Source organism: Hyla sarda, chromosome 13, assembly GCF_029499605.1.
Source record: "Hyla sarda isolate aHylSar1 chromosome 13, aHylSar1.hap1, whole genome shotgun sequence".
Classification (NCBI taxonomy): Eukaryota; Metazoa; Chordata; class Amphibia; order Anura; family Hylidae; genus Hyla; species Hyla sarda.
The window spans coordinates 12,769,945-12,777,834 of record NC_079201.1 but is presented as its reverse complement, the minus strand read 5'-3'; positions in this window follow the sequence as shown (position 1 = coordinate 12,777,834).

Below are 7,890 nucleotides of genomic sequence, written 5' to 3'. Positions count from 1 at the left end.
TATGCATTAATGTTATTTTGTTCTATCACCCTGTGTTGAATCTCTCAACTATTCCTGCTGTGACCAGTTCCTGAGGTAGACTGTTCCATAAATTCACAGTTCTTATGGTAAAGAATAGAGATGAGCGAAGATACAGTACTTCGATTCTGCACGAACCTCGCAGCTCGATGGTTGCTGACTTTAGCCTGCACAAATTAGTTCAGCTTTCAGGTGCTCCGGTGGGCTGGAAAAGGTGGATACAGTCCTATGAGACTCTCTGTATCATACCCCCCCCCCCCTTTAAACGTCTCTTCTCAAGACTAAACAAATATAATTATTTTAATCTTTACTCATGGTTAAGATTCTCCATGCCCCTTATTAGTTTAGTTGCATTCTTTCCAACTCCAGAACGTCCCTTTTTTTAACCGGTGCCCAAAACTGAACAGAATATTCCAGGTGAGGCTGTACCAATGCTTTGTAAAGCAGTAGCATTATGTCTCTCTCCTTTGGGTGTATGCATCTTTTGATACATGACCTTAGAAACAGCTGCTTGACAATGCACGCTCTTCTGTAGTCTATGATCTACAAGTACACCTAGATCCTTCTCTACCAGTGACTCTCCCAATTTTATTTCACCTAAGACATATGATGCTGCAGTTTATTACTCCCCCTATGATATATAATGCTGCAGGTTATTAGTACCCAGATGCATAAGTTTACATTTACATTGAACCTCATTTGCCGAGTGGATGCCCACACACTCAGTGTGTCCAAGTTGACTTGTAACTTATGCATGTCTTCCAAAGACTGGACCATGCTACAAAGCTTGTTGTTGTTTGCAAAGATAGAAACAGAACTGTTAATCCCATCCTATTAATTATTAATAAGTTAAACAAAAATGGGCCCAGTACTTGACCTTTTGGAACACTGCTAATAACCGGGTACCAATCAGAGTATGAGTCATTGACCACCACTCTCTGGGTATGGTCCTAAACCAGTTTTCAACCCAGTCACAAACTAACATTTCTAAACCTAAAGACCCTAATTTACCTATCAGATGTCTATGAGAGACAGTGTCAAACGCCTTTGCAAAATGATAATTGTATGTTAAGACCATGTTGAGACCTGGTTGAAACCTGGTAATTGGTTCTGATGCCCCAAAATGTAATCTGCCCCCCCCCCCCCAAAAAAAAGAGTTAATAAAGGATAAATAAAAATAAGTAGATTACTGAAACAAATAAAGCAGGTACATACATATAAAAGCAAGAAAGAGTTGCTGGAAGCTGTAAATCACTGTCTATATAGAGGACAGGAGCTTCTTCAGGGTCCCGTACAGTACACACAGTGTCCCAAAAAAGTGAAATGGAGCCGCCCTCACCTGGTGTCCAAAGGAACAGCTAACCCTGGCACAGGTAAAGAGTACAGAACATGTAATACCTCCCTGTAGTGTAGGATGGTGCTGCCAGACACCAGTCAGTGCTTGCACTTCAGTAATACAGGGGTTTTACTAGTAAAATGCCCATTCTGATTGGTCAGATCTTCCAGCCCATTGACACGTTTCACAGATCTGGACTGTACGTAGCATTGCATGTTGTGTATGGTTCCAAGTTACAATGGCCCAGAAAAGACCATTGTACTGTTACTAGTGTGGTACCACAAAGGTCAGTTTTGCATTCTATTCTTTTGAATATATTTATTTATGACATTGTCAAGGGATTGTATCCATCTTTGCAGATAATACTAAGCTCAGTAAAGTGGCTAACACAATGGAAGACTGTGCACTGTTGCAAATAGATCTGGATAGGTTGGAGGTTTGGGCTGAAAAGGGGCAAAGTTCAACACTGATAAATGTAAGGTAATGCACATGGGGAGGAAAGATCCAGACTGGGATTATGTATTAAATGGGAAAACACTGTGGACGACTGACGTGGAAAAGGACTTAGTAGTTTTAGTTAATAGTAAATTTAGCTGTAGTGACCAGTGTCAGGCAGCTGCTGCCAGGGCAAATAAATTCATGGGATACTTTAAAAAGGGCATAGATGCCCACGACAAGGAAATAATTCTACCACTGTTCAAATCACTAGTCAGACCACACATGGAATACTGTGTACAGTACTGGGCACCAGTGAACAAGAAAGATACAGTGGAGCCGGAGAGGGTTCAAAGACGGGCAACCAGAGTTCAAAAGGGACCTGGATGCATTTTAGAGAGTAATAATATTATAGGTTTTGTTTGTTAGATTTATATGGAAAGAACTTTGATCCAGGAATTTATTCTGATGCCATATTTGGAGTCGGAAATTAGTTTTTCCCCTGAAATTGGACAATTGGCATAAACCTCAGGGTTGAAAGGTTTTTTTGCCTTCCTCTGGATCAACTCAGTTCGGGCACAATAAGGATATGGGTTGAACTTGTGGGATTCCGGGGGGTTTTCAACCTTGTGAACTATGTTGAAAATATTGTATATTGAGACCATTGTAAGTTGAAGGACCCCTGTATATGGGAATGTACTGATGATATATAAGTGTGGCCATAATCAACACAGGTTTTAAAGACAGCTGGTTAATGGGCTTAAGACAAGGCTGAGCCTGGGAGGAACCTCAACCACTGATGGGAGTTGGAGTCCTGAAGTTTGCAGACTCAAAAAGGGACATTTTGATGTTGACATTGATCATTGTTTTGTTCAGTGGCTGGCAGTTGGCTACTTGTATAAATATTGAAGATTATTGTATAGTTAGTGCTTGGAAAAGCAGGAATTTATTTAGTATTTTGAAGCATGGTTTGCTGAAAACTAAAAACAGGAGAAGCCCTTTTTGAACTCTGGCAAAAAGAACAAAAACTAGTGTAGCTCACTTAGCAAAAGAAGCATGCCTGAGGTTACTGGTGTTACCTACACCCAGATAGGCCAAATAAAATACATTTTATATATATGTTTATATATATATATATGTGAAGAAGAAATGGGATTGTCCAGCGCAGGGTATCAAGCAATGTGGTTTTTATTCAGCGGTAACTGACACGATTCGGCTGGCAGGAGGTGGATCCTCTGTGCCAGAGAGGGATTGGCGTGGACCGTGCTAGTGGACCGGTTCTAAGCTGCTACTGGTTTTCACCAGAGCCCGCCGCAAAGCGGGATGGTCTTGCAGCGGCGGTAGCAACCAGGTCATATCCACTAGCAACGGCTCAACCTCTCTGACTGCTGAAGATAGGCGCGGTACAAGGGAGTAGACAAGAGCAAGGTCGGACGTAGCAGAAGGTCGGGGCAGGCAGCAAGGATCGTAGTCAGGGGCAACGGCAGGAGGTCTGGAACACAGGCTAGGAACACACTGGGAAACGCTTTCACTGGCACGATGGCAACAAGATCCGGCAAGGAAGGGAAGGGGAAGTGAGGTTAAATAGGGAAGTGCACAGGTGAATGAACTGATTAAGCCAACTGCGCCAATCAGCGGCGCAGTGGCCCTTTAAATCGCAGAGACCCGGCGCGCGCGCGCCCTAAGGAGCGGGGCCGCGCGCGCCGGGACAGGACCGACGGAGAGCGAGTCAGGTACGGGAGCCGGGGTGCGCATCGCGAGCGGGCGCCACCCGCATCGCGAATCGCATCCCGGCTGGGAGAGGTATCGCAGCGCACCCGGTCAGCAGGTCTGACCGGGGCGCTGCGATTGCGAGGATGTTGCGAGCGCTCCGGGGAGGAGCGGGGACCCGGAGCGCTCGGCGTAACAGTAACAGTGAGTGATGACAAGGTGACGCGTTTCAGCCGCGCTCAGCGGCCTTAGTCATACAAAACAATAGTGCAAGTGAATTGCTTTTATGAAGAGGAAGATTGGGATCCACCCTCATGGGAACCTTCCCAGAGCTTAACTCTTTATTCGCCTCCACCTAGCATACATAGTAAAAATGCATGTTAAATGTGAACAGTAATCACAATATTAAAACACTTGATTCACAAGTGATAATATAGAAAAAGACATTAGTTCTTACTAAAAGTTACAAAGGCAAATTACATTATGTCAGATTACATATATATATGTGCGATCTCGTTAAAGTAAACTGAAATAGCCAACCTATATTTAACTGACTGGCGTCCGGCCTGTTGCTGGCAGTGCCCGCCGGAAGATGCGCTGAGCAGATGTAGGTGATGGAGCTCTACGTGGTAACTGCGGTGATTTTCAAAAGATAGATGGCTGCGGTCTGGCACGGATTGCTCCCGGCCTCGAAGGTGATGATGTCCGCGGCTGAAGGTGGATGTTAGCAGACAGTATGGAGGAGCTGTGGTGTCAGCATCCACATGTGTCAATGTCTTTGGATGCACATGCTGTAACAGTGGTACTGTAATGGGGGTTCTAGCTGTTGCACGTAGTTTGATAAAATTTAAAGACAATGTTTGCGGTAAATGTCCTTTGCACAATTGAGGGGGTAATAAACCCAGGCTAGACGCGTTTCAATTTTCTTCGGTAGCCAATATAGAGATGAAAAGTGGTGAAATGAAAGGTTTATATAACCAAGCCAAGATGATGCAAGGAAAATGGGCAGGGCAAAGGAAAACATGTGACAAGCATGGAATGAATTTGTTTCACTTGTGTTGCAAGTGGAGTTACATAAACAATGATATTGGATCTAATGGGAAGTAAAGAAAGATAGAAGGGTGAATGATAGAGAAATAAAGACATGGAAACGGCTAATAAAGACGTATGGAAACGGACATATGGATAAATATGAAAATATATGTTAAGATTGGATAAATGTAGTTATATAAATGAAAATAAAAATAAATTAATAACAAAAATACAAATAGCAATAATGATAACAATAACATTAAATATAAATAATATACAAAAAAGTATTTATGAAGAATAGAAAAATAAATAAATAAAAAATGTATACAAATAAAAATTATAAATTTATATGGAGATAGATAAAATAAAATATACACATGGGTACAAATGCATAGGAGTAAGAAATGTCATTAGTTAAAGGAAATTTAAATGTGTTCAATGTTATGTCTAGATTGGTAACAAGATGATAAATATAAATAAGAGGAAATATGAAAATATTAAAATATTATTAAAAAATTTACATAGCAACTTTGCAAAAATATACCCTCAACTAGGGTAGAAAAGTCATACATCACACAACAGAATAGTAATCAGGATGACATTAAATTCAACATTCCAGTCCACAACAGATTTGCACCTCTGTCAAATACCGACAGTGAAAATTTTTTAGGGAGAAACACATGGACACAAGTTGGCAAATCACCACACAGCTTACACAGACCTTTTTCTCACAATCCAAATCACAATCACTATTACTCACGATCCAACCCCAATCACTACCATTCACACAGACTCTCACCACAAGCATACCCTCACAGACGCCATTACCCACACAAACCATATTACAAGCAACCACACAACTATCCACTGCAACCATCCACCCAACAACATTACCCACAACCACCTACAATACCACACAACCTTCCCAGAAAACACACAATACAAGCCGACATTCACCACATTCCTTCAACTCTGACATTCTACACAAACAACCCCCACAAAAGAGGACACAAAGACGACACAAACGAAATACACTCAGAAGCCCAACCACCACAAAAAATAGGCAAAACTAATTAGTCAAATCGGACACTATATTTAACTTAAGCTTAACTACCCTAATCAACTCTCAAAAAATCATTGCTCAATAAAGGCCTCAAATTTGCACCTAGCCAACCAATGAATATATTCGATACCTATATCGGTATATGTGGGAAGATTGTTTGAAAAAATATTTTCTCAAACAACCAGCAGTAACACCAACTACACAACCTAGCTAATACCTACATACCACATGTGCATTAAGATCTAATTTCTACCCAAAAAAAGAAACTGGCCCTGATATTTTGACTTTTAAAAAGGCTGTGGAGTCTGTCATTAGAAAATTGGAATCTACTTTCAAAAAGAATATTTCTTACAAAGAAACAATAGCTATTTCTGAATTACAGAAAAATGAAGGAATCACCATCTGCCCTGCGGACAAGGGTGGCGGAATTTTTATTTTAGATACAGTTAAATATAATCAAGAATGTACCAGACAATTGTCTGAAACGAACACCTACACAAAACTATTGTCAGACCCCACAGCAAAATATAGCAAAGAACTCCAGGTACTATGCAACGATGCATTATTGTCACGATTCGGCTTCCAGGTAGTGGATCCTCTGTGTCAGCGAGGGATTGGCGTGGACCGTGCTAGTGGACCGGTTCTAAGAGGCTACTGGTTTTCACCAGAGCCCGCCGCAAAGCGGGATGGTCTTGCTGCGGCAGTAGCAACCAGGTCGTATCCACTAGCAACGGCTCTACCTCGCTGACTGCTGAGAAGGCGTGGGACAGAAGGACTAGGCAGAGGCAAGGTCAGACGTAGCAGAAGGTCGGGGGCAGGCGGCAAGGTTCGTAGTCAGGATGGGTAGCAGAAGTTCAGGTACACAGGCTTTGGACACACTAAACGCTTTCACTGGCACAAGGCAACAAGATCCGGCAGGGGAGTGCAGGGGCAGTGATCTGATATAGTCTGGGAGCAGGTGGAAGCCAATTAAGCTAATTGGGCCAGGCACCAATCATTGGTGCACTGGCCCTTTAAGTCTCAGAGAGCTGGCGCGCGCGCGCCCTAGAGAGCGGAGCCGCGCGCGCCAGCACATGACAGCAGGGGACCGGGACGGGTAAGTGACCTGGGATGCGATTCGCGAGCGGGCGCGTCCCGCTGTGCGAATCGCATCCCCAACGGCCATGACAGTGCAGCGCTCCCGGTCAGCGGGACTGACCGGGGCGCTGCAGGGAGAAAGACGCCGTGAGCGCTCCGGGGAGGAGCGGGGACCCGGAGCGCTAGGCGTAACAGTACCCCCCCCCTTAGGTCTCCCCTTCTCTTTGTCCGGTAACTGCCTCCCCTGGGATGAGGACACCGGGAAAGAATGGAGGGTTTCCTCAACGGCAGGCAGTACAGCAGGAGTGGGAATGGGGAGGGAGGGCAGAGGGCGAGGCCTAGCACGGGGCAGTGTGACACCAGGACGGGGGCCATGGGGAGGCACAGAGGCTTGCCTGACGGGACTGGGAGGGGGGGAGAGGCATTTCCTGTGGCAGGCAGAGTCCCAGTTCTTTATCTCCCCGGTGGTCCAATCAAGGGTGGGGGAATGAAGCCGGAGCCATGGCAGACCGAGGAGGACCTCAGAGGTACAGTTGGGGAGAATGAAGAACTCAATCCTTTCGTGGTGGGGTCCGATAGACATCAGGAGGGGTTCTGTGCGGTAACGCACGGTGCAGTCCAATCTGGCTCCGTTGACCGCGGAAATGTAGAGCGGCTTGACGAGACGGGTCACCGGGATGCTGAATTTATTAACAAAGGACTCCAAAATAAAATTCCCGGAGGCACCAGAGTCCAAGCAGGCCACGGCTGAGATGGAGGAGTTGGCTGTAGGAGAAATCCGCACGGGTACCGTGAGACGTGGAGGAGCAGACTTGGAACCAAGAGACGCCACACCCACGTGGGCTGGGTGCGTGCGTGCGTTTCCCAGGCGTGGAGGACGGATAGGGCAATCCACCAAGAAATGCTCGGTACTGGCACAGTAAAGACAGAGATTTTCTTCTCTACGGCGATTCCTCTCTTCCTGGGTCAGGCGAGACCGATCCACTTGCATGGCCTCCTCGGCGGGAGGCCCAGGCGAAGACTGCAAAGGATGCTGTGGGAGAGGTGCCCAGAGATCTAAGTCTTTTTCCTGGCGGAGCTCTTGGTGTCGCTCAGAAAAACGCATGTCAATGCGGGTAGCCAAATGGATGAGTTCTTGGAGGTTGGCAGGAATCTCTCGTGCGGCCAGCACATCCTTGATGCGACTGGATAGGCCTTTTTTAAAGGTCGCGCAGAGAGC